The sequence below is a fragment of the Heptranchias perlo genome, chromosome 5 (assembly GCF_035084215.1).
Source record: "Heptranchias perlo isolate sHepPer1 chromosome 5, sHepPer1.hap1, whole genome shotgun sequence".
NCBI classification, from domain to species: Eukaryota; Metazoa; Chordata; class Chondrichthyes; order Hexanchiformes; family Hexanchidae; genus Heptranchias; species Heptranchias perlo.
The window spans coordinates 106,001,150-106,029,093 of record NC_090329.1 but is presented as its reverse complement, the minus strand read 5'-3'; the positions used below and the strand labels follow the sequence as shown (position 1 = coordinate 106,029,093).

The 27,944-nt window shown below is 43.5% G+C and overlaps 1 long non-coding RNA gene across 1 annotated transcript; it reads left to right on the top strand.

The window, feature by feature from the left end:
- Positions 1–27,505, top strand: LOC137321492 (uncharacterized). The gene is made up of 3 exons (XR_010962836.1): positions 1–105; positions 25,411–25,884; positions 26,452–27,505. It is a non-coding gene; the product is annotated as an uncharacterized lncRNA (long non-coding RNA).
- Positions 27,506–27,944: the final 439 nt, after the last annotated feature.

Genomic DNA, 27,944 nt, shown 5'->3' with positions numbered 1-27,944 from the left:
TTCTGATATGCGCTACCAGTGGGCGAGACTCCTTGCCGGGAACATGAAGTCAGAAGATTTATCGCAAGTATTATTTATTTTCAATCCCAATTGCTTGAACTTCCTGTAAGTATGTCAGACTAACCTCCTTACAAGTTAAGTCACTTTCAAATATTGTAACTGTGTTATTAGACTCCATAGGCTGAGCTAAAGACACTGAATTTGCAATCAGTGGCTGAATTGATGCACTCCCATGGGTGTCTGATGCCAAGGGCTGTCAGAGTTCTGTGCTTCCTTTCTGCCCTCTGCTTTCTCCACTAAACACAATCAAACATCACCGATGCTCAGCCTGTTAACTGTGCAGCTTTTGCTCTGCAGCCCTTCTTCTATCTCCACTTCAAAGAGAAGGTTGACAATGACTGAAGTGCTTTGGTAAAGGTCAGTAGGGGTCAGCGCTGGTGGAAACGATTGTTCAGCAAATAGGTCTTAATTGGCTCTAATGGGTTTAATATTTGCAAAAAAAAGATTTGAAAGCTTTCAGCTCCACTTTAGAGCTGGCGAAGGACTTTGTGTCCAGTTGCTGCTGGTAACTTAATTTTGTCTGTTCTCTAGATTTCCAGAGGTGGGTATGCCAGCTGCAGGAATGCTGCGCTGCGGAATTTTGCACGCAGCTGCAAGCAGCATGGCTGTTCACACCGAAACTTCACTAGCATATTCCATTCAAGTTCCTTGCGTTCAAAACACTTCGTGCAGGGAGCTCACTCAGTGAGATGGGGTGGGGGGAGGCACCGCAACAGTCATTTAAAGGGAAGAGTGCTTTTGCTTTCAATTAATTGCATTGCCCCCAAATGTTTTTTCTGCTTAATTTGTGGATTAAATCAAAATACACTCTAGTGCACAGATGCAGATATGGGACTGCTGCTTCAGGAACTGGGTGAAACGAGGGTCGCCCCTGTTCAACTCTGCAGGGGATTCCCCCACCACCACCACAGACAGTAGTGCAGAGCGCCCATGAGGAGGTGACACAAAGGGTTCATTTTTGTTTCCAACACCTGGAGGAGTTGGGAGTAGATGTGAAAAATAAAAGATTGTCATCTGGAGTACCTGATGCCAAATGGATGGGCAAAGTCTGCATATCACAAAGCTGCTACCCCATGTAAAACACTCAGAGAACTTTAACGCTCTTTAAATAACACGCATGGCCATAATTTGATCAAGGTTTTGGTCACCTGTCCTAATATCTCCTTATGTGGCTCAGTGTCAAATTTTGTTTGATAACGCTCCTGTGAAGTGCCTTGGAACGCTTTATCACCTTAAAGATGCTATATAAATGCTTCTTCTTCTTCTTCTTCTTCTTCTTGCACAACAATTGTTTTATTAACATCCTGGTAGATGCATGTCCCTCGTTGTATCTGCATTGTATGCAAGGCTATTATTAGCCACATCTACAGAGGACAGCACTGGTCTCATAGGCGTCATCCCATAAGGCCACTATTGTTATTTCTGCCTGGGAAGTGAACATTTATTTCCATGATCATGTGTTGCTGGTCAATGCCTACTGGACATTAATGGAGTGGAATCTGTGAATGCCATCCTGTTGTATCAAAGGGTTCAGATGGCCACAATGGGTGGCATCTATAACTCCTTGAACTTTGGAGAATGCTGCTATAGGAAAGAATTCCAGTCTGCTGTCATTCTGATTTTCTATCAGGAAATGGATTAAGGTGTTTGATCTGATGAACAAATCAAAATCAGCCTCCTGGATGCACCACCAATGGCAGTGTTGTCTCTATAGTGAACTTGACTGCAGATTAGATTGCAGCAGATGGGATGGTCCATGTCTACCTGCTTGGTGAATCTCAGGTAGCTATGCTTGGGTCTATAAACACAGTTTCTTGGGTAAAAGCAGGAGCAACAGTACCTCTGGTGAAAGTGAATCTCACTCTCACTCCTTCTTTCCTCCTATTCTTCCACCTCTAAAAAGATTCAAGGAGAGGTGAGCAGGCAACATGATACCAATTTTCACAATTTCAGTTGCAGCAATCAAAAAATACAGCAGTTCACATCTAAGAATTCACTCTCTGAAAGCCAGAATGTGACCAAACTTTAACATTCATTGTTTTAGGAATATAGACATGTTCAGCACCAGAAACAGCCATTGCTGTCCATCAAGCAGATCCTAGTATCTAGGAAATATGTCCCATGGTACCTGTCACAACTCTCTATCAAATCTTTTTCCAGGCACTTATGTAAACCTCTCTTGAATTTGCAGGTACAATCAGCCCCCACCACCTCCCTTGGTTGTCTACTCCAAATATTGACTGCCCTCTGTATAAAGTAATTAAATCTAAACTATGACGTCATCTCCTTGCTCGAAGTTTGAGGCTATACCCGATTGTTGTGGACTCTGTCAAACATGTGTCTATATCTGTTAGGATTTTGAATACTTCTATAAGATCACCTTTCAGCTTCCTGTGTAAACATTCCTGGTTTTTGAAGCCTCTCCTCATAACTCAGGTGCTTAATTCCACCTATCAATACAGTTGCTTTTCACTACATTGTCTCCCATACCTGAATGGCTTTCTCATAATACGGTGGATGGGATGAGCACATTATGCGATCCTTGCTGGCACAGTGGGACTTCACACCAACAGCATCCAGAGAAGTTTACCATTTAATTAAGCTCTTGAATATGGGAGCGAGAGCAATTAGCATTATTGGTCAGCCGGCGCATAATCAGGGGCAAGCCAATTAATTCCCTTCATGGCCTTTTCCTGTCCCCCGTGACACCGTATAGCACCAATAGGAACATTATGCTCAGTCAGAAAGTTTTGCCCTTAGAGAGCTCTTGAAAAAGATTCTGAAGCCAGCTGGTGTTTATGACAAACATACAAGGTCATTTGCAAACTAGAACTGCTTTGTGCGTAATAAAATCCAAAAGACTATTCAACATCTGCTTTTATAAGTGCTAGGACTCGAAAGCCTTGCCTGTGTGCAGAAAGGATTTTATCAACATAAATTACACTGACGGTCTCTGGTTAGGTTTTCAAAAGGCTTTCGATAAAGTGCCACATAAAAGGTTGTTACTCAAGATAAGGGTTCATGGAGTTTGGGGCAACATATTAGCAAGGATAGAAGATTGTTTAACGGACAGAAAACACAAAGTAGGGATATGCTGGTCATTTTCAGGTTGGCTGGCTGTAACTAGTGAGGTGCCGCAAGAATCGGTGCTTGGGCCTCAGCTATTTACAATCTATATTAATGACTTGGATGAAGGGAACGAGTGTAATGTATCCAGGTTTGCTGACGATACAAAGCTAGGTGGGAAAGCAAGCTGTGAGGAGGACACAAAGAGTCTGCAAAGGGATATAGACAGGTTAAGTGAGTGGGCAAGAAGGTGGCAGATGGAGTATAATGGTTTTTTTTTTATTCGTTCATGGGATGTGGGCATTGCTGGCAAGGCCAACATTTATTGCCCATCCTTAATTGTCCTTGAGAAGGTGGTGGTGAGCCGCCTTCTCGAACCGCTGCAGTCCATGTGGCGAAGGTTCTCCCACAATGCTGTTAGGCAGGGAGTTCCAGGATTTTGACTCAGCGACGATGAAGGAACGGCGATATATATTACAGGGATGGTGTGCGACTTGGAGGGGAACATGCAGGTGGTGCTGTTCCCATGTGCCTGCTGCCCTTGTCCTTCTAGGGGGTAGAGGTCACGGGTTTGGGAGGTGCTGTCAAAGAAGCCTTGCTGCAGTGCCTCCTGTGGATGGTGCACACTGCAGCCACGGTGCATCGGTGGTGAAGGGAGTGAATGTTTAGGGTGGTGGATGGGGTTCCAATCAAGCGGGTTGCTTTGTTCTGGATGGTGTTGAGTTTCTTAAGTGTTGTTAGAGCTGCACTCATCCAGGCAAGTGGAGAGCATTCCATCATACTCCTGACTTGTGCCTTGTAAATAGTTGACAGGGTTTGGGGAGTCAGGAGGTGAGTCACTCTCTGCAGAATACCCAGCCTCTGACCTGCTCTTGTAGCCACAGTATTTATATGGCTGGTCCAGTTAGGTTTCTGGTCAATGGTGACCCCCAGGATGTTGATGGGGGATTCGGTGATGGTAATGCCGTTGAATGTCAAGGGGAGGTGGTTGGACTCTCTCTTGTTGGAGATGGTCATTGCCTGGCACTTGTCTGTTGCTAATGTTACTTGCCACTTATCAGCCCAAGCCTAGATGTTGTCCAGGTCTTGCTGCATGCAGGCTCGGACTGCTTCATTATCTGAGGGGCTGTGAATGCAACAGAACACTGCAATCATCAGCGAACATCCCCATTTCTGACCTTATGATGGAGGGAAGGTCATTGATGAAGTAGCTGAAGATGGTTGGGGCTAGGACACTGCCCTGAGGAACTCCTGCAGCAATGTCCTGGGGCTGAGATGATTGGCCTCCAACAACCACTACCATCTTCCTTTGTGCTAGGTATGGCTCCAGCCACTGAAGAGTGTTCCCCCTGATTCCTATTGACTTCAATTTTACTAGGGATCCTTGGTGCCACACTCGGTCAAATACTGCCTTTATGTCAAGGTCAGTCACTCTCACCTCACCTCTGGAATTCAGCTCTTTTGTCCATGTTTGGACCAAGGCTGTAATGAGGTCTGTAGCCGAGTGGTCCTGGTGGAACCCAAACTGAGCATCGGTGAGCGGGTTATTGGTAAGTGCTGCTTGATAGCACTGTTGACGACACCTTCCATCACTTTGCTGATGATTGAGAGTAGACTGATGGGGTGGTAATTGGCTGGATTGGATTTGTGCTGCTTTTTGTGGACAGGACATACCTGGGCAATTTTCCACATTGTCGGGTAGATGCCAATGTTGTAGCTGTACTGGAACAGCTCGGCTAGAGGCGCAGCTAGTTCTGGAGCACAAGTCTTCAGCACTACATCCAGGATGTTTTCGGGGCCCATAGCCTTTGCTGTGGGGAAATGTAATGTTATTCACTTTGGCAGGAAGAATAGAAAAACAGAATATTTTTTAAATGGTGAGAAACTATTAAATTTTGGTGTTCATAGAGTTTTGGGTATCCTCGTACAAAAAACATAAAAAGTTAGCATGCTGTTACAGCAAGCAATTTGGAAGGCAAATGGCATGTTGGCCTTTATTGCAAGGGGGTTGGAGTACAAGGATAAGGAAGTCTGACTGCAATTGTACAGTGCTTTGGTGAGACCTCACCTGGAGTACCGCGTACTGTTTTGGTCTCCTTATCTAAGGAAGGATATACTTGCCTTAGAGGCGGTGCAACAAAGGTTCACTAGATTAATTCCTGGGATGAGATAGTTGTCCTATGAGGAGAGTTTGTGTAGACTGGGCCTATACTCTCTAGAGTTTAGAAGAATGAGAGTGGATCTCATTTAAACATCTAAGATTCTAAGTGGGTAGAGGCTGAGAGGTTGTTTCCCCGGCTGGAGAGTCCAGAACTAGGGGTCATAGTCACAAGATAAGGAGTTGGCCATTTAAGAATGTGATGAGGAGGCATTTCTTCACTCAGCGGGTTGTGAATCTTTGGAATTCTTTACCCCAGAAGGCTGTGGATGCTGAGTCGTTGAATATATTTAAGGCTGAGATAGATAGATTTTTGGACTCTTAGGGGAATCAAGGGATATGGGGATCGGGTGGGAAAATGGAGTTGAGGTTGAAGATTAGCCATGATCTGATTGAATGGTGGAGCAGGTCAAGGGGCCGTATGGCCTACTCCTGCTCCTATTTCTTATGTTCTTATGCCGGGTAAGTTTGGCTTGGTCTCCTTAATAATTTTTGCTTTCTATACAGCAGTGTCCCGATAAAGCACCGAAACTTCAAAACAATAGCTCTTTCTAAATGGATTTATGATTTTATTACGTGTTGGCCAACATTTTCCAAGCCCCCCTCCCCCCACTGCTGTGCTACCAGCAGGAGCTCGCACGCCATGAGCAGTTTATCGGAAAATTTAGGCAGCGGTCCTGCGATTTTCCAATGAGTTGCCTGCTGCGTTCACAGCTCCACTGGTGGTGTGGTGCCACGGACAATTTCACCAACCCCTGATAGGAAAGCTTTACAGGAATAAATCATAATGGGACAGGACAAAGGGCGGCTCACATAATGTGGAACAAAGACGAAACAAGCTCTCTCTAATTAAAATGATTTTGATGAATGCTGCATCAAACTCAGTGTCTAATTTCTGATATTGCAGTATTACAGCGACAGCTATTACACACAATGGCCGATCCTACAATCTTCTAAAGTATTCATCTGCGTGAGAAGTGCAATACAAATGTAAGTTGGTAATTACTCTTGAGAAGCATAAACAAAGACAAAGAAAATTGACACTTCATAAGGGGTGATCCTGCAGACTGTGTCCTGGCGCAGAATGGCACTTGTGGAGAGTGCTGGTCAGGAAATCGCAGGTCCACTCAGCTTGCTTTTCCATCCATTTGATTTCCCAACTAGCACTCCTTGTGAGAACCGCTCAGCACCAGATCACCTGACCAGATCTATAGTTCACACTTCTTTAATAGAATTGGATTTTGAACCTGAAAGCTGAAAGAGAAAGTATATGTCAGGCGGAATAGGTGAGTGAAGCTGTATTAGCGGCAAAGGATATATATATTGCCACCAGAGTCTTGGCTTACTTTGGCCACCCTTGTGAGCTCATTCAAACCCTTTTTGCATTGTGTGGCAGTTCTTTGGATGGTGGAGGTTGTACTGACTGCCTCTGCCACCTTCCTCCAGACAACCTGCACCACTCTTCTATGGGGCCTCCTGTCCTCAGTGCCCATCAGACGACCCCTCCTGACCCTCACATCTGCCAGTTGCACTTCCACCGACACATCAGAAAATCTGGAGGCCCTTCCAGCTGGTAACATCCCCAAGGCTGCTGTTCCTTCTGCCAACTTGTTAATAAGGAATGTTGCCCTTTAACTGGATGCACCTTTCAAAGGCTGCCTCAGAACTGGATTTCCCTTCCTTCCAATGCCGGTGAACTAATGAAGGGCGGGATTCTAGCTTCAAACTGGCTAATAGGGGTTCTGGGAGGAAATAGTGTTTTTTTTTAATTCGTTCATGGGATGTGGGCGTCGCTGGCAAGGCCGGCATTTATTGCCCATCCCTAATTGTCCTTCAGAAGGTGGTGGTGAGCTGCCTTCTTGAACCGCTGCAGTCCGTGTGGTAAAGGTTCTCCCCACAGTGTTGTTAGGAAGGGAGTTCCAGGATTTTGACCCAGCGACGATGAAGCAACGGCGATATATTTCCAAGTCGGGATGGTGTGTGACTTGGAGGGGAACGTGCAGTTGGTGTTGTTCCCTTGTGCCTGCTGCCCTTGTCCTTCTAGGTGGTAGAGGTCGCGGGTTTGGGAGGTGCTGTCGAAGAAGCCTTGGCGAGTTGCTGCAGTGCATCCTGTGGATGGTACACACTGCAGCCACAGTGCGCTGGTGGTGAAGGGAATGACTGTTAAGGGTGGTGGATGGGGTGCCAATCAAGTGGGCTGCTTTGTCCTGGATGGTGTCGAGCTTCTTGAGTGTTGTTGGAGCTGCACTTTCATATTGGTAAGGGTTAGGAAAGCCCCACTGTAAACCTGTTAATGGAGGAGAATGTAGGATTGGAGTCTCATGGACTATAAAAAGGGGCAGAGACCAGTATTATATTTCTCGTTCATAGTTGGGCAGGCAACAGTAACACCTGCCAAGGAATTGGTGGGAGCATCATTATAATAATTAAATCTTGCTAATGTGATGTAATTATGGAAGCCTTTTTTCTGGTCTGAATGCCATAAATACTCCAATTGTTAATAATGTCCAGATAAATTGGCTATCCAAAGCTCCTAGGCAGCTCTTTCATATGGGAAAATAGTTAAAAAGGGACAGTCGGCAACACAGAAGTATGATTTCAGATTGCTTTGGGCACTTGTTCCTGTGGGCTTTATTATTCTTTTCCTGCAATTTACTTAACTCTGTGGGAAAAGGGACTTTCTAGTGGAGCTTTGAAGTACCCCCATTTTGCTAAACTCTGATCCTTGACCGTGAAGGTTTAGATTAACCAAGGAGGTTGTCACCTGATTGTGTAATATCCCAAATCATTACAGAACATGCTTTCACCGCACAGTGCAACTGAAATGGCACCAAGTTTTATGATCTGAAATGTCATCTGCCTGTCTAAAAATTGGCTTCCTGAAGCTTCCCGTAAGTGAGTATATCTGATTTACGTTACACTACTACCTAATCTAGTGCTTCTTCTAAATGCTCCTTCCAGTGGCTGAAGCAGGTGAAGTAACTGTGTGTCTGTGAGAGGTGCTTGAGAATGAGGTGGCCCCTCCACCACTGAGAACATGGCCTGAGATGTTCCAACTGCAGGCTGTGCCACTTTGGCAACTGCTGTGCCAGTCTGGCTCTACCCACTTTTTCACACAGGTGCAGTCATCAAATGGAATTATGGAAGGCTATGGATATGTTGTCATTCTGAGATAAGAACAGCAATCTTGGCCGTTTCATGTCTAGGTCTGTTGTAGATTAATTGATAGAGATTCATATCCATAATTAGTCAACAACTCCACTCGCATTGTATCATGTGAATATCAGGATGGTATAAGGTGAATTAAATGGATCTTGGTCTTTTTCATCTAGCAATTCCTATCTTCCTATTTTCCTATGTTGTTGTAAAAACCCAGCTGGTTCACCAATGTCCTTCAAGGAAGGGACCTTTTCACTCCCACCCCATCTGGCCTGCACAGTGACTTCAGTCCCATATTATGTAGTTTTCTTAGTGCCCTTCAAAGTGGCCTAGCAAACCATTTGGTTGTACAGGGCAACTAAGGATGGACAATGAAAGTGTATTTTCCAGCATCGGCCATATCCTGAGAACATTTTTTTAAAACTGTAGCGTTGCTTTTATAAGATGCTGCAGGCCTGAAACACAGATAGGTTCAGCACAGGTTATGCAACCGTCATACCACCTGCCTTACTTTGGGGTGCTCGGGCTAAACCAAAATTAGGCCCCTCATTTTCACACTTCTCTTTTTGCTGTGCCTTTTATATGAGGTTTTTGAAGGGAAGCTCCAGCGAGCCTCAGACTGAGATAGCTAAAGTAATGAAGCTTTCAATTTTGCCGGAATTACAGAACTTTGAAGGGCCTGTTAAAAGGCTTCAATTTTTGCTGTGGGCAAAGGCCTTCTTCAGGACACACAGAGAACATGTACATTATCTGAGGGAAGTTCTCTGGCAAGAACTGTCTGTCTGCCTTCCTAATGCATTTTTTATGGCAACTCTTCCAGCTGTGAGCTATGGCCAATTACCTTCAAGAGACTAAAGTTAGCTTCACACTCCTTGAAGAAAGTTCACTAAAGACTGGGACCAAATTGACGCGTAAAAGGATAGAAAAGATATCCAGCTATTGTTGTTTACTATCAGCCGCTGTAGTCGTTCCCCGGTTGAGATAAGAGGAAATCTTAAAAATTACCCCAATTGTTGCTGAAGCCTTCCAAAAGCAGAGGTGCAATCTCTATTGAAAATTATAAGCTAGTTTATCAGTAATTTAGTGCGATTGTGCTCCTGAAAGTTAGAGGTAGCAGAGATTTTTTCTATTTCTGAACACAACCTGCAGAATTTGTTTCCGATAACTTAAACTTAACAGCTTTCTTTAGATTTTGTTCTTTAGATTTGAGGTTAGGATCAAATCAGCCATGATCTCATTGAATGGCGGAGCAGGCTCGAGGGACCGATTGGCCTACTCCTGCTCCTATTGCTTATGTTCTTGACCTCACAAAAGGCATTCAGTGATTTCAAGTAAAAGGTTCATGATTCATGGGCCTCAAAATTAGATGACGCTGCGCCCGTTTTACAGGCGTCCAATATGGCGGGTGGCATGCACACATTCTGAACCCAAAGTGCATCGCCCGCCATATTGGCATTGGCATCAAAAAAGGCATCCAGGGCCCGTGCTTGAAACTGACGTTCGGCCCTTTGCTTATACAAATAGGGAGCCTAAAGTCTGCTTGGTTCCCCCTTTACCAAATTAGTTTGCCCTGAACGCAACTGGCGGCAACTGCTCCTACCTGCTGCGGGCCTCTGCTCGCCCTCCCTCCTCCCGATCGCTGCCTCGCTCCACCCCCCCACCCCCCCACCGCTGTCCCAATCGACCTCCCCATCAGAATTTAAACTATTGCATCTAATTATTGTCAGCTTAGTTCAGTCGGTAGCATTCTTGCCCCTGAATTAGAAGATTGTGATTTCAAGGTCCACTCCAATATGTGAACACATACTCTAGACTGACTCTTCAATACAGTACTGAATGGTTTTGCGTGCACCTGTCAAAAAACCTGGCTCCCAAGGTTGTAGACACCACCACAGACACCTGGATGTGTCAGAGAAGATCAGTCTTCACTGCCTCTGCTTCACAAGAGAGGCTGTTGTGGAGGTGTTCCACTCCAGTGAGCTATAACACTGGCATCTACCTGACAATATGGAAAATTACCTATGTATCTATTACTCACAAAAAAATGAGGAGAAATATAACCCAACCAATTACTGCCCTGTCAGCCCACTTCCAATTGTCAGCAAAGTGATGGAAGGAGGCATCAATAGGGTCATCAAGTGACACCTACTCACTGATAATCTTCTCACCATACTTAATCTGGGTTCCTCCAGCAAGGTGATTAATTACATCAAGCGCATAGGAAGAAAATCTACGCCTGTCACTCAGATGGAATTAACACCACCTCTTAAAAAGACGGACACGATTGCAGCAGAACAACAACAACAACTTTCATTTATATAGAGTTTTTAATGGAGTAAAACATCCCAAGGTGCTTCACTGGAACATAGAATACATGGGAACAGGAGTAGGCCATTTAGTCCCTCAAGCCTGTACCGCCATTCAATGAGATCATGGCTGATCTGTGACTTAACTCCATATACCCGTCTTAGTCCCATATCACTTAATACCTTTGGTTAACAAAAATCTATCATGGCTGATCTGTGACCTAACTCCATATACCTGCCTTAGTCCCATATCCCTTAACACCTTTGGTTAACAAAAATCCATCAATCTCAGATTTAAAATTAACAATTGAGCTGGCATCAAACGCTGTTTGTGGAAGAAAGTTCCAAATTTCTACCACCCTTTGCATGTAGAAGTGTTTCCTAACTTCGTTCCTGAAAGTCCTGGCTCTAATTTTTAGGCTATGTCCCCTAGTCCTGGACTCCCCAACCAGCAGAAATAGTTTCTCTCTATCTACCCTATCAGTTCCTCTTAATATCTTGAAAATTTCGATCAAAACACCCCTTAATCTTCTAAATTCCCGGGAATACAACCCTAGTTTGTGTAATCTCTCCTTGTAATTTAACCCTTGGAGTACAGGTATCATTCTAGTAAATCTACGCTGCACTCCCTCCAAGGTCAATATATCCTTCCTAAGGTGTGGTGCCCAGAACTGAACACAGTACTCCAGGTGTGATCTAACCAGGGCTTTGAATAGCTGTAGCATAACTTCTTGCCCCCTTGTTTTCTAGTCCTCTTGTTAAAAAGGCCTGCATTCCATTAGCCTTTTTGATTATTTTCTGTACCTGTTATGAGTGTTATCAAACAAAAACATGGCACTGAACCACATAAGGAGATATTAGGACAGGTGACCAAAAGCTTGTTCAAAGAGGTAGGTTTTAAGGAGCATCTTAAAGGAGGAGAGAGAGTTTGAGCGGGTTTGATAGGATAAATGTGGAGAGAACATCTCCGCTTGTGGGGGAGCCCATAACTAGAGGTCATAAATATAAGATAGTCATTAATAAATAACGAATTCAGGAGAAACTTCTTTACCCAGAGACTGTTTATGTAATGTGGAACTTACTACCACAAGGGGTAGTTGAGACGAATAATATAGATTCATTTAAGGGGAAGCTAAATAAACACATGAGGGAGAAAGGAACAGAAGGGTATGTTGATAGTTAGATGATGCAGGGTGGGAAGAGGCTCATGTGGCACATGAACACTGGCATAGACTAGTTGGGCCGAATGGCCTGTTTCTGTCATGTAAATTCTGTGTCATTCTATGTAATAAATTGAGGTCACCTTGGGCTCTCACTTTGACTCACTGCTCATTCCTAATAGCCATTTCCTCCATCACAATGATGTAAATAAACAGCTTTCAGATCCTTTAAGCATTAGAGTAAGGCTTTATCAGTCAACAATGCTTTTAAGTTCCTATTGTTATGCATAACAGAGAGCCATTTGCTCATTTCCAGGAGCACTTAAAATCTTTCTGCATGGTAATAGATTGAACAGAAAGATAGACATTAGCAGCTCTTGATTTCTGAAGCGCTCCCTATCCCCCCTAGAAAGAAGCGTTGATAGCTCACGACTTTGATTGGTTCAATCTACTGGAAGAGAATGGCAATGTTTGTAATAACAGAAACAGAACAAAGCAACAGATAACATTTGTCCTTTTCCTGGCCTGCTAAAGAGAACAAACAAGAGGACTGACTATAACAAGAATAAAGCTACAGGAGAAACATTGCAAAAGGCAGAATTAAACAGTGTGCATTGGGCAAATATCAGATTTTTTTTTCTATTGTTACTTTCTTTTTAGCAGGAAGCAGGGCAAAATTGGCACCACTCTGTCAGCCAATGAGTTGGAGGTGGGGCGGGGCTTACGGCAAGACCAACAGTCTATTTTACAGCAAAGTCTATTTACTTAGAAAACAGTAAAGCAAACAAAGTTTATTTACTTAGAATACATAGTCTGTTCAAACAATGCATTACAGCAAACAGTCTACAGTCTATTTAAAAAGAGTCTCTATGAACTACAGCAAACAGAACTCATGACCGACACTACAGTAACTTCTCCCGATAAAAGCAGGATGATTTCTCCAGCAAAATGCAGTAAGTGGAGGATAGTTACATATAAATTACGAGTGTAAAATCAATCCCAGTCACTTACAGCAGTGCGGTCTCCAGGTGTGATTAATGGGAGAAATTGTCCAATCACCTCCATTCTTGCCTGGAATAGTGGTGTCATTATATGTAGCCAAAATTAGGAGGAAAGAGAAATTAACTTGAAAGAATTTGGTGCCTTTCCAGGTATGAAGACAATCGATGTGCAGAAAAATAAGCTTCAATTATAATGCACAAAATTTCAAGTTTCTATTTTTGTGTTTGTTGCTTTCAAGTGTTACTGATGTTCTTGAAGTGCTGAAATGTAAATGATGCAAAAAGTAGAATGAGTGTGAGCCTGTGTTGCATCATTTCCAGCATTGGTGATTTAAGAATGTCAGCCAAGCTACGCATTCATTTTGCCATTTGTTCAAAGACAAGGAATGAGAAGAACGACAAAAAAAAAAACATTTTTGACTTGGACCCAGGCACTGGAAGCATTATCTACAATATCGAATGTCTGTTTGCTTCCTCCAGTTTTGATTCATTTAATATGTTTGGGGATATGCCTGAACATGGGGCCAGTTAAAATCAGACATAACAAACAAGCCATCACTCAGTCAGCTGTAGGTGCATACAGCTGCTTAAAATAGCTGTGTGATTGATTTCTGTGTCTGTCTGCTCTTTGCTTATAAACTTGTACAAGAATCTTATGGACAAGCTATAAAGCTCTACAAAAATAATCAGGATGTGGAGAATTATCTTCCCACCCCTACTTCATCCTTGTTCTAATTAAATCTATAGCCCAGATAGAGAAGAATGATTTATGCATTGCTTTGCCATCAAAATATTTGCCACTAGATATTTTCTGTGTATAAATAGCACCTAACTCATTAATTTTAAAAATGTTATTTTCATCTTATTTCCACTACATTCTCTGCTTTGAGACGATTCCAGATGTGTATTTTTTCAGATTGCAGTAAGCTGTGTCATAGTGGTACTGTACAATGAATGAGAGTCTCATGTCAGCATGCCTTTTAAAAATTAAAACATTAAAATTAATCATTTTGGCTTTTAGTATCTACTGACACTGGTTGATCTGGTATTACTGTTGATTAGCTTGCAGCAGGTGTTCGCCATGGCTCAGTGGTAACACTCTCGCCCTTGAGTTAGAAGATTTTGGGTTCAAGTCCCACTCCATTGCAGTACTGAGGGAGTGCTGCACTGTCAGAGGTGCCGTCCTTCAGATGAGACATTAAAGCCCCATCTATCCTCTCAGGTGGACGTGCAAGATCGCATGGCACTATTTGAAGAAGAGTAGGGGAGTTCTCCCTGATGTCCTCGGCCAATATTTATCCGTCAACCAACATAACTAAAACGTAATTTGGTCTTTATCACGTTGCTGTTTGTGGGACCTTGCTGTGTGCAAATTGGCTGCCATGTTTCCTACACTGACTACACATCAAAAGCATTCCATTGGATGTAGGATGTGTTGAGATCATGAAACGTGCTATAGAAATCAATTCAGTTCAGGAGAAATATATTCTGCTAAAAAACAAAATCAAACTAGCCAATAATGAAACGCCATTGATGAATAAAGAGGTAAGGGTAAAATTGAAACTAAAGAAAAAGGCAAACACTAAGTATATAGACAATAAATGGGAGGATGACAAAAGGGAATACGAAGATGATGGGAAAGAAATCAAAAAACAATTAGGAAAGCAAACAGGAACTATGAAATTAAATTGTCAAGGGATATAAAAAGAAATAGTAAAGTATTCTGCAGACACATAAATAAAACAAGAAATGTCAGGATAGGGATAGGGTCACTGAGGGATGCACAAGATAAACTCACAGGTAATGACAGTGAAATGGCAGAAATATTGAATACTTTGCCTCAGTATTCACCAGGGAGATTAACAAGGTGGACATGACATTAGAAGAAGAGATCAAAAAAGATATACAGAACTTTTAAGATAGAAAGGGAGGAGACAATTGATAAACTAATCAATGGTGGAAATTGCGGAGGTACTGGCCATAATCTTCCAAACTTCCGTAGATACGGGATGGTGCCAGAGGACTGGAGAATTGCAAATGTTACACCCTTGTTCAAAAAAGGGTGCAAGGATAAACCCAGAAACTATAGGCCAGTCAGCTTAACCTCAGTGGTGGGGAAACTTTTAGAAACGATAATCCAGGACAGAATTAACAGTCACTTGGACGAGGGTGGATTGATTAGGGAAAGCCAGCAGGGATTTGTTAAAGGCAAATCGTGTTTAACTAACCTGATAGAGTTTTTTGATGAGGTAACAGAGAGGGTAGATGAGGGCAATGCAGTTGATGTGGTGTATATGGACTTTCAAAAGACGTTTGATAAAGTGCTGCATGATAGGCTTATCATCAAGATTGCGGCCCATGGAATAATGGGGGCAGTAGCAACATGGATACAGAATTGGCTAAGTGAGAGGAAACAGAGAGTAGTGGTGAATGGTTGTTTTTCGGACTGGAAGGAGGTGTACAGTGGTGTTCCCCGGGATTGGTGCTGGGACTACTGCTTTTCTTGATATACATTAATTACTTGGACTTGGGTATACAGGGCTCAATTTCAAAATTTGCAGATAACACAAAACTTGGAAGGGTAGTAAACAGTGAGGAGGATAGTGATAGAGTTCAAGACGATATAGACAGGCTGGTGGCATGGGAGGACATGTAGCAGGTGACATTTAATGCAGAAAAATGCGAAGTGATACATTTCAACAGGAAGAACGAGGAGTGGTAATATAAACTAGAGGGCACAACTCTAAAAGGGGTACAGGAACAGAGAGATCTGGGGGTACAAATCAGTAAAGGTGGCAGGGCAGGTTGAGAAAGCGGTTAAAAAAGCATATGGGATCCTGGGCTTTATAAATAGAGGCATAGAGTACAAAAATATGGAAGTCATGATGAGCCTTTATAAAACATTGGTTCGGCCACAACTGGAGTATTGTGTCCAGTTCTGGGAACCGCACTTTAGGAAAGATGTGAAGGCCTTAGAGAGGGTGCAGAGGACATTTACCAGAATGATTCCAGGGATGAGGGACTTAAGTTACATGGATAGACTGGAGAAGCTGGGGTTGTTCTCCTTGGAACAGAGATGATTGCAAGTAGATTTGATAGAGGTATTCAAAATCGTGAAGGGTCTAGACAGAGTAGATAGAGAGAAACTGTTCCCATTAGTGGAAAGGTCAAGAACCAAAGGACATAGATTTAAGGTGATTGGCAAAAGAACCAAAGGTGACATGAGGAAAAACTTTTTAAACAGCGAATGGTTAGGATCTGGAATGTACTGCCCAAGTGGGTGGTGGAGGCAGATTCAATCATGGCCTTCAAAAGGGAACTGGATAAGTACTTGAAAGCAAAATAATTGCAGGGCTATGGGGAAAGGGCGGGAGAGTGGGACCAGCTGGATTGCTCTTGCATAGAGCAGCTGTGGACTCGATGGGCCGAATGGTCTCCTTCCATGCTGTAACCTTTCTATGATTCTATGATTCTAATCAAACTTAGAGAGGATAAAACCCCTGGTCCAGATGGATTGTATCCACACATTTTCAAAGAAGTTAGGGAAATGATAGCAAAGGCACTATTACATATATATAAAAAATAATTAGTAAAAGGAATAGTGCCAGAGGACTGGCAGACAGCTAATGTGATTCCAAGGGAGATAGAGCAAGTACAGAGAACTATAGACCAGTTAGCTTAACATCGGTAGTAGGAAAGATAATGGACTCTTTACTCAAAGAGGTAATAGAAAAACATTTAGAAACAAAACTATAGTAAAGAGACGTCAACACGGATTCTAAAAGGGAAGGTCATTCTAGATCAACCTTATTGAATTCTTTGAAGAAGTAACAGAAAGAGTAGACAAGGGTAATGTAGTAGATGTAATATATTTGGATTTTCAAAAGGCCTTCGATAAGGTACCGCATAGTAGACTCATGACTAAGGTCAGAGCATGTGGAGTCAAGGGACAAGTAGCAGAATGGATAGCAAGCTGGCTACAAAACAGAAAACAGAGAGTAGGGGTTAAGGGTAGTTACTCAGACTAGCAAAAGGTGGGAAGTGGCATTGTACAGGGATCGGTGCTGGGACCACTGTTGTTCACCATTTACATCAAAATTTGTGGATAACAACAGTATCGTTAATACTGAGGAAGCCGTTTGATAAAGTACTGCATAATAGACTTGTTAGTAAAATTGAAGTCCAAGGGGCAGTGGCTGCATAGATACAAAATTGAGAGTAGGAATTAGTGGTGAACGGTTGTTTTTCAGCCTGGAGGGAGGTATACCGAGGTGTCCCCCAGGGGTTGGTGTTGGAACCACTGCTCTTTTTGATATATATTAATGATCTCAACTTGGATATATGGGGTATAATTTCAAAGTTTGCAGATGATACAAAACTTGGAATTGTATTAAAAGTGAGGAGAATTCATTTCTAGGTGGAAAGAATTGAAAACCAGAGATATTATGTTAAACTTCTTTAGAACCTTGGTTAGATCACACTTGGAGGCCTGTGAACAGTTCTCGTCTCCAAATTGTAAAAAGGACATAGTCACATTGGAGAAGGTGCAAAAAAGTTCTACCAGAACTGAGAAGTTATACTTATCATGAAAGATTGAAAAATAGAAAAGTGAAGGCTGAGAGGTGACCTGATGGAGGTCTTTAAGATTATGAAAGGGTTTGATAGGGTAGACATAGAGAAGATGTTCCACTTGTGGGGGAGACCAAAACTGGGGGCCATGAATATAAGATAGTCACTAATAAATCCAATATGAATTCAGGAGTAACTTCTTTACCCAGAGAGTGGTAAGAATGTGGAACATGTTACCACAAGGAGTAGTTGAGGTGACTAGCATAGATGCATTTAAGGGGAAACTAGATAAATACATGAGGGAGAAAGGAATAGAAGGGTATGCTAAAATAATTAGATGAAGGGGGGCGGGAGGAGGCTTTTGTGGAGCATAAACATCCGCATAGACCAGTTGAAGTCCAAGGGGCAATTACATTCTATGTAATTCTATGTAAAGTCTTTTTTTTCTATCTTTTAATGTGCCTGACTGTTTGAGGGAGCTGAATTAACTGTACATTACTAAAATAACACCATACTGAAGCACTTCAGGCTAATGCTTATGTCTCAACTCTCTTGTGCTGCTGGACTGTGTAACTCTTCCAATTGAGCACCCAAATGATGTTGGCAACACTTGCAGTTTAGAAATAAAGAGCTTGCATTTATATAGCACCTTTCCCATCCTCAGCACATCCCAAAGATTTTACAGCAATCAATTACTTTTGAAGTGTAGTCATCATTGTTTTGTAAGCAAATATGACAGCCAATTCACACACAGAAAGATCCCACAAACAGCAATAAGATTAATGACCAGATAATCAGTTATTGATAAGTGTTGTCCAGGACACCAAGAGAATGCTTTGAAAAAGTGCCATGGTATTTTTTATGTCCATTTCAACAGACAGATGGGGCCTCAGTTTAAGGTCTCATGCCAAAGACAGCATTTGCAACAATGCAGCACTCCATCAGGACTGCACTAAAGTGTCGGCCTGGATTATTTGCTGGAGTAGGCTTGAACCCACACCCTTCTGACTTTGAGGCAAGAGTGCTATGGCTCTCTTGTTTAGACAAAAGCATTTCTTTGAAGTAAGCAGAAAAAAGGTTTTAAAAGTAATTGATTATTTAAAAATTCATTACTTTTTAAAAGCAGCACAGATGTTAAGAATCTATTGACGAAGTGTCATCTAACAATAAATAGTCACTGCTCTAAAATAAAGTAAGACTCTGAGTCACCATCCGACAAGATTGTCCCACTTCTTCCTCTGGAATCAGTTGTAGGATTCATACCTAATGACTATGAATTGTTTGCCAAGGACGTTAGAATCTACAAATGTTTTTTCTCAAATGGTTCATTTACGCTATAAGCTCCAGAACTAGCCGCGCCTCTAGCCAAGCTGCTCCAGTACAGCTACAACACTGGCATCTACCCGACAATGTGGAAAATTGCCCAGGTATGTCCTGTTCACAAAAAGCAGGACAAATCCAATCCAGCCAATTACCGCCCCATCAGTCTATTTTCAATTATCAGCAAAGTGATGGAAGGTGTTGTCAACAGTGCTATCAAGCGGCACTTACTCACCAATAACCTGCTCACCGATGCTCAGTTTGGGTTCTGCCAGGACCACCCAGGTCCAGGCCTCATTACAGCCTTGGTCCAAACATGGACAAAAGAGCTGAATTCCAGAGGTGAGGTGAGAATGACTGCCCTTGACATCAAGGCAGCATTTGACCGAGTGTGCCACAAGGAGCCAGAGTAAAATTGAAGTCAATGGGAATCAGAGGGAAAGATCTCCAGTGGCTGGAGTCATACCTAGCACAAAGGAAGATGGTAGTGGTTGTTGGAGGTCAGTCATTACAGCCGCAGGACATTGCTGCAGGAGTTCCTCAAGGCAGTGTCCTTGGCCCAACCATCTTCAGCTGCTTCATCAATGACCTTCCCTCCATCATAAGGTCAGAAATGGGGATGTTCGCTGATGATTGCACAGTGTTCAGTTCCATTCGCAACCCCTCAGATAAAGAAGCAGTCCGTGCTTGCATGCAACAAGACCTAGATAACATCCAGGCTTGGGCTGATAAGTGGCAAGTAACATTCGCGCCAGACAAGTGCCAGGCAATGACCATCTCTAACAAGAGAGAGTCTAACTACCTCCCCTTGACATTCAACGGCATTACCATCACCAAATCCCCCACCATCAACATCCTGGGGGTCACCATTGACCAGAAACTTAACTGGACCAGCCACATAAATACTGTGGCTACAAGAGCAGGTCAGAGGCTGGGTATTCTGTGGCGAGTGACTCACCTGACTCTCCAAAGCCTTTCCATCATCTACAAGGCACAAGTCAGGAGTATGATGGAATACTCTCCACTTCTCAAGAGCAATTAGGGATGGGCAATAAATGCCGGCCTCGCCAGCGTCGCCCACATCCCATGAACGAATTTTAAAAAAACCTGCCTGGATAAGTGCAGCTCCAAAAACACTCAAGAAGCACGACACCATCCAGGACGAAGCAGCCCACTTGAATGTCACCCCATCCACCACCATAAACATTCACTCCCTTCACCACCAGCGCACTGTGGCTGCAGTGTGTACCATCCACAGGATGCACTGCAGCAACTCACCAAGACTTTTTCGACTGCACCTCCCAAACCCGCGACCTCTACCACCTAGAAGGTCAAGGGCAGCAGGCACATGGGAACAAGATCATCTGCACGTTCCCCTCCAAGTCACACACCATCCCGACTTGGAAATATATCGCCGTTCCTTCATCGCTGCTGGGTCAAAATCCTGGAACTCCCTTCCTAACAGCACTGTGGGAGAACCTTCACCACACGGACTGCAGCGGTTCAAGAAGGTGGCTCACCACCACCTTCTCAAGGGCAATTAGGGATGGGGAATAAATGCCGGCCTCGCCAGCAACGCCCACATCCCATGAACGAATAAAAAAAAAAGTTTAGTAATGATGTGAAACCAAAATCACTTCACATCCGCACTGAACTTATAGTGGTTGATTTGACTCCCTTCTTCTGGCATTGACGGGGCAGTAATGGCCTTCAAAATGGGCTAGTTAGCCTTACTGCCCCGTTAACCCCGGCGATGGGGCCGGCATCATTTTAAAAGGGGCCTGGGCCTGGGTGTCCAAAGCGCCCGCCTGATTCAGGCAATAGGCCCTTTTTAACATGGTAATCGGGGTCCTATGATGTAAATCAAGGGTTTGATTTGATATGAGGGGTGACCTGATAGAGGTCATAGAGTCATAGAGTTATTCAGCACGGATAGAGGCCCTTCGGCCCATCGTGTCCACGCCGGCCATCAAGCCCTGTCTACTCTAATCCCATATTCCAGCATTTGGTCCGTAGCCTTGTATGCTATGGCATTTCAAGTGCTCATCCAAATGCTTCTTGAATGTTGTGAGGGTTCCTGCCTCCACAACCCTTTCAGGCAGTGAGTTCCAGACTCCAACCACCCTCTGGGTGAAAAAGTTCTTTCTCAAATCCCCTCTAAACCTCCCGCCTTTTACCTTGAATCTATGTCCCCTTGTTATAGAACCCTCAACGAAGGGAAAAAGCTCCTTAGTATCCATCCTATCTGTGCCCCTCATAATTTTGTACACCTCAATCATGTCCCCCCTCAGCCTCCTCTGCTCCAAGGAAAACAAACCCAATCTTCCCAGTCTCTCTTCATAGCTGAAGCGCTCCAGCCCTGGTAACATCCTGGTGAATCTCCTCTGCACCCTCTCCAAAGCGATCACATCCTTCCTGTAGTGTGGCGACCAGAACTGCACACAGTACTCCAGCTGTGGCCTAACCAGTGTTTTATACAGCTCCATCATAACCTCCTTGCTCTTATATTCTATGCCTTGGCTAATAAAGGCAAGTATCCCATATGCCTTCTTTACCACCTTATCTACCTGTTCCGCCGCCTTCAGGGATCTGTGAACTTGCACACCAAGATCCCTCTGACCCTCTGTCTTGCCTAGGGTCCTCCCATTCATTGTGTATTCCCTTGCCTTGTTAGTCCCTCCAAAGTGCATCACCTCGCACTTTTCCGGGTTAAATTACATTTGCCACTGTTCCGCCCATCTGACCAACCCATCTATATCGTCCTGCAGACTGAGGCTATCCTCCTCGCTATTTACCATCCTACCAATTTTTGTATCATCAGCAAACTTACTGATCATACCTTTTACATTCATATCCAAGTCATTAATGTAGACCACAAACAGCAAGGGACCCAGCACCGATCCCTGTGGTACCCCACTGGCCACAGGCTTCCAGTCACAAAAACAACCTTCGACCATCACCCTCTGCCTTCTGCCACTAAGCCAGTTTTGTATCCAAAGTGCCAAGGCACCCTGGATTCCATGGGCTCATACCTTCTTGACCAGTCTCCTCCTGTGGGGGACTTTATCGAAGGCCTTACTGAAATCCATGTATACCACATCCACTGCGTTACCCTCATCCACACGCCGAGTCACCCCCTCAAAAAATTCAATCAAATTAGTCAGACATGATCTTCCCTTGACAAAGCCATGTTGACTATCCCTGATTAATCCTTGCTTCTCCAAGTGGAGACTAATTTTGTCCTTCAGAATTTTTTCCAATAATTTTCCTACCACTGATGTTAGGCTCACTGGCTTGTAGTTCCCCGGTTTTTCCCTACTCCCCTTCTTGAATAATGGTACTACATTAGCGGTTCTCCAGTCCTCTGGCACATCCCCTGTGGCCAGAGAGGTTCTGAATATATGTGTTAGAGCCCCCGCAATCTCCTCCTTTGCCTCACACAGTAGCCTGGGATACATTTCGTCCGGGCCTGGGGATTTATCCATTTTTAGGCCTGCTAAAACCGCCAATACCTCCTCCCGCTCGATGATTATGAAAGGTTTTGATAGGGTAGACATAGAGAAGACGTTTCCACTTGCAGGGGAGACCAAAACTAGGGCCATAACCATAAGATGGTCACTAATAAATCCAATAGGGAATTCAGGAGAAACAACTTTACTCAGAGAGTGGTTGGAATGTGGAACTCGCTACCACAAGGAGTAGTTGAGGTGACAAGCATAGATGCATTTAAGGAGAAGCTAGATAAACACAGGAGGGAGAAAGGAATAGTAGGTTATGCTGGAAGAGTTAGATGAAGAGGGGAGGGAGGAGGCTTGTGTGGAGCATAAACACCAGCGTGGACCAGTTGGGCCGAATGGCCTGTTTCTGTGCTGTACATTCTATGTAATTCTATGTAATTCTATGACTGCCATTTTGGGTATGAACTGGTCAGAGCCTGCGCCAAAGGTTAAATGTTGAATTATTTCCGGCGCCCACAAAAATGATCTGGAGCAGCCCCAGGACCCCCATGTTCCATGATTGCGACATCCCACCCGCGATGACTTACCATCCTGGTGGCAGCTCCGGCCCGGTTTTGCTGAATCTGGCGAGCTGCGTTGGAATGCCCGTTTGACGCCGTATAATCGCCTGGCAAATGTTAATGAGGCCGGGCCTCAAAATCACAGTGGGGGAGGGGAGTGAGTCTCCTTTCTCCTGGGAGTTTCACTCCACTTTGCTCCCGTGTCAGATCGGGCTCTAACTCCAGATTGAAGCTGTATTTGCAGCATTAATGTGAAGTAAAATCACTTTGCACTGATGCTACAGTCATAGTGCAAATGTACCTCAAGGCAAAAAGAACCTAACAAAAGCTTCAATATAACATTCACGACAGTGCATCTTTATCTATGATGTGGAGATGCCGGTGATGGACTGGGGTTGACAATTGTAAACAATTTTACAACACCAAGTTATCGTCCAGCAATTTTATTTTAAATTCACAAGCTTTCGGAGATTTTCTCCTTCCTCCTGAACATTTACCTGAGGAAGGAGAAAATCTCCGAAAGCTTGTGAATTTAAAATAAAATTGCTGGACTATAACTTGGTGTTGTAAAATTGTTTACAATCATCTTTATCTAGGTTTCACAGCACATTACTGAGTTTGACAGGAAGTTAGTGCTGCTTCACTAAAGAATACTTCATGCAGACAGTGACAAGTGCAAAATTCATGGTAATATGCAGCTCATGGTAAATCTCTAACAAAGATTACTGATGACGGTTTAACAAAAAATGCTCACATATAGTGGGCCTCTTATTAAAAATGGCATTGTTTTCAGTGCACTGGTTAGCACGGTTCTGTCAAATTCCTATGTGCTGCATTTTAAGAAATTTGCTAATCCTTTTACTTTAAACAGGTTAACAACTTAGAAAAGCGCATACAGAAATTTGGTGCAAACATGTTAACCATTGTGCTAAAAATCTGACAGAGAAGATTTTCAACTACTCAGCATTCGATTGAGAAAAGACAATGGTAGCTTTGTGACATGTTGTAGGATTGATTTTGTAGATTACGAAGCAACTAGATCAATGCTATAGAGCTTTTAAAAAAAAACAAAATAAAAAGCTTAATCAATAATTTTGACCTAAGATGTTGGTGTGGTGCGTTATGATGTGCTACTTTTTAATATTAAAGGAAGTGTTTTACAAATTGGCACACCTGTCACAGAGCCTTGTCCCCTCGCTCCGAGGAATCATATCAGGATCGATTCCGTGCACCGCTGCTTCAGTTGGGAGTGGCACTCTCAGGTAGAGCAGCACGAGAACTGCAGGCTCCACTGGGGGCTGTATTATCAAGAATTCAAGTACATGCCTAAATTCTTGATAGGTGCAAAACTCCGCCTCAAGAATACAAATTTCCCCTTAAAATAGTTAAAAAGAAAAGCAACAGAGTGAAGCCAGAAATAAAAACAGAAAATGCTGGAAACACTCAGCAGGTTAGGCAGCATCTGTGGAGAGACAGAGTTGACGAGGGTAATTTTAACCCCCAAAAATGGGGGGGGGGAGCGGGTGGGAGGTAAAAATTGTAGCATTTTAAATCACGACCGCAACCTGGCGCCAAGGCACCCACATCCGGGTTTAAAGTGGACACGTTTGGATGCGTGCTCTGCTGAATCGCGGAAGTCCCGTCCCCAATTAATGCTGGCAGGTGGATCGTTAAAGGAGCAATTAATCTACTTTAGGTAATTAAGGTAGGTTATTTATTATTTAATGTTACTTACCTTTAAATTTAACGTCTCCAGAACAGCTTTCTTGGGGCTCGTGAATCTCGTCAGGTGAAAGGAGGCGAGAACGGCCACTTCATCAGGTTTTATTGCACTGCCTTTATTGCACTGCTTGTAGGTCAGGAGGAGCAGGAATGTTTCCTCCAGGCCCATCAAGCTTACCTGCCGAGATCGGACCCCCGCGATCGGCCGACCCGCCCCAATGGCCGACCCCCTCCCTACATCCGACTCCTCCTAATCTTCGATCTTCTGCCCTGCCAACCTCTGATCTTCTGCCCTGCTGGCCTCTGATCCTCTGCCAACCTCCGATCCTCTACCGACCTTTGATCCTCTGCCGACCTCCGATCCTCTGCCGACCTCCGATCCTCTGCTGATCTCCGATCTTCTGCCCTGCCGAGGTCCTCCCGGCATCAAACCCCATGCCCCCCACCCGATCTCCTCCACGGCCCCCCCTCCACCGATCACCTCCATGACCCCCCCACCCCTGATGGTCCTACACGGCCCACGATCTCTCCCTCCCTCCCTCCTCTCCAATCCTTGGTCTTACCACCCGTCAGCCTGCCAGCCTGTCAATCTAGCTGGCAGTTGCGCGGGAAACCCGGAAGCAAAATGAATTGCCTTCAATTGAATTGCGATCGCAGATTCCAACGCGCTTATTTAAATTCCAGGTTTCCCATGCAGAAATCTACCCACCTGCTCTCTTCCCAGTTCCAAGTAAAAATCATGCCCAATGTTTACTGATGAGTCCCAGCGCGGACTCGATGGGCCGAATGGCCTCCTTCCGTGCTGTAACCTTTCTATGATTCTATGAAAAGTGATCGACCTGAAACTTTAACTCTGTTTCTCTCTCCGCAGATGCTGTCTGACCTGTTGAGTGTTTCCAGCATTTTCTGATTTTATTTCAGATTTCTAGCATCTGCAGTATTTCGCTTTTGTGTTAGAGTGAAGCCAGATAGCCACAAAATATGTATCTCATGAACAACCCGTTCCCTGAAAACCGCAGCAATATTTGGAAAGAACGTTCCAAAGTATCAATGGGGAAGTCACAGGTTTCCAGAGTCTGTTGAGTACTCCAGCAAATTCATTTCAGCAAGAGATGGCTCGCACTGTGTTTGAACTAATGCTGGAAAGGGCAAAGCTTCATCGGTGATGTACTGAATAGACTTTTTGGGTCGATTTGAAATGTTGAAGTGTTCCTGTCATAAACATGAAGGCTCAGCTTAAGTACCAGCATTTTGAAATTGATGACAGCAATCAGCTTAATTCGGGCAACCAATCAGTCGGATTCTGCTGAATGTCCGTGCATCAATTGTTCAAGAAATAGTTCAGGTAATCCTGTGTAAGACTGTTTGATGTAACATTAGGAGTCCTGAACAACACTGCCCCAGCAGAAACTACTTGAAAACCATCATAACACTGACAAATCAAATCAGTCATTCATATCATTCTGATAAAACCTGTAAATCTAAAGATTATTGGAAAGTAAGCGATCTACCACATGTCCTGCTTATTCAGCATCTACTTGATTGATGGAAGGTCTTGCCCTGGAGAGGGAGGTAATGTTGGTGCCCAGTTGATGATACTGAAAACTACACATCCATTCAGTAATTTAACTCACTATTTTTAACATATTGGGCAAAATGCTCAAGATATTTTTTAATAGGCTCCCAGTGGCCTCCATCTGTTTGGGGCCTATGCTTCGTGTGTCTCTGTGTGTGTGAGGCTGTTTTAAAGATAGCTTTTACCTAATTTTATCTTTTAATATTAGGAAAATTACGCAGGAAACAAAGTCCACAGCTATAAGAAGGTTTTACACTGCAATGAATTTTCCTTTCCCAGCTCTTGAGCTCTATTTCTTAAAACAATGTTTTTTTTTCTCTTATTTACCACCCCTAGAAGATGACATTACCATGGCTTGAGAGGACAGCGGACAAGGTTGCTTCATCCAGTGAACATAGCACGCATTGATGAACCTGACAGTGTTTCCTTGCCCTTCTTTTCACGTGTTAGTGTTGATTGGCAATCTTTGCTCTGCCATTTAAAATCCATACAAATGAGATCGATGGAAGAAATTAATTGCTATCGTTACCATCACGTGAGAAATGAGGAATGCATTTAATTGACAATTTGTACGGTCCCATTTGAACTTATTTGAATAAGGTTGTTGCGTCTTGCACCGTCACATGCTGAGAATGGCTCACTGGCACCCTGTGGCTCTCGACACGCAGCATGGTTTGAGATGACAAGCTTATTCTTACAAGTAGTACAGCTTGGGAACATATTAACATTTAAGTGAATACTCCTATGACCAGATTGGTCATCAACTGAAGTGCACTGTACCTTCAAGAAATGTATCTTTTCGCAAAAAGCTATAATTGTCCAACCCCTGAACTTATTTCATTTTCCTGATAGTTTGATCGCCTACACAACATTCTAGCCACGCATGTCAGTGAAGTGCAAAGAGGGAGCTCTTCAGATACGTTAAGTACAGTGGGATTTGTTCAGCTTGTTGTGATGTCTGAGCTCTGAATACAAGCTGTTGGATAGCATCCCCTTAGCCTAGTTGAAATCCTTCCATACACTGAGCCTCCAGGAATAAAATGTACGATACATACATACATATCAGAGATTCAGGCGAGCCCAAATCTCATATCAAAAGGAAGGAAAATTCGACAGGGTGATTCCAGCAGGAGAAGACATATCACACTATTTCCCGAACCACTTCACTGATGAAAAAGATGACTCCATAATGGCTAAATGCGGAGTAAAGAGTTGAAAAAAATTGTGTAAGACACACGACTTTTTGCTGAACTGAAAGCCAGCGAATACTAAGGGAGACTGAAAGCACTATGGTAAGTGTCGGCCACAGCAAGGATTTTATTCCCGTGAGGCACTCTGACTTTAGCATCACACAGTGCGATTCTGTCCTTTCAGAAGTGAAAAATAAAAAGCTGGATTTTTTTTTTGTTGTTGCTTGTTTTGCAAGATAAAACGCATTTCACCTTATGAGGCTCAGCGAGGTGGAGAAAGGTTAATTAGTGGATGGTGGATACTGACATTTATTAAGACTCTGATATTCAAATCCTCAACATCCATGTCAAGGTAAAGCAGAATTATCGGGATTGGGCTGTTGCTTCTGTTCATAATTATTCTGCTCTAAAGCTAACAACGGGATGTGAGTTGGCGCAAAAATCGCCTTATTCCTCCTAACCACAAACACAGCTCTGCCATGTTACCGCAGTATGCTATTACAGCCTAAAATAATAACATTCATAATGGATAAAGTAGTAACAATAGACATGAAAAATAGCCATATTACGACAAAATAAAAGCAGCCAGCAGGGGTGTTGAGAAATGGAATAAAACAGTATCTGTTTAATGTCCTCATG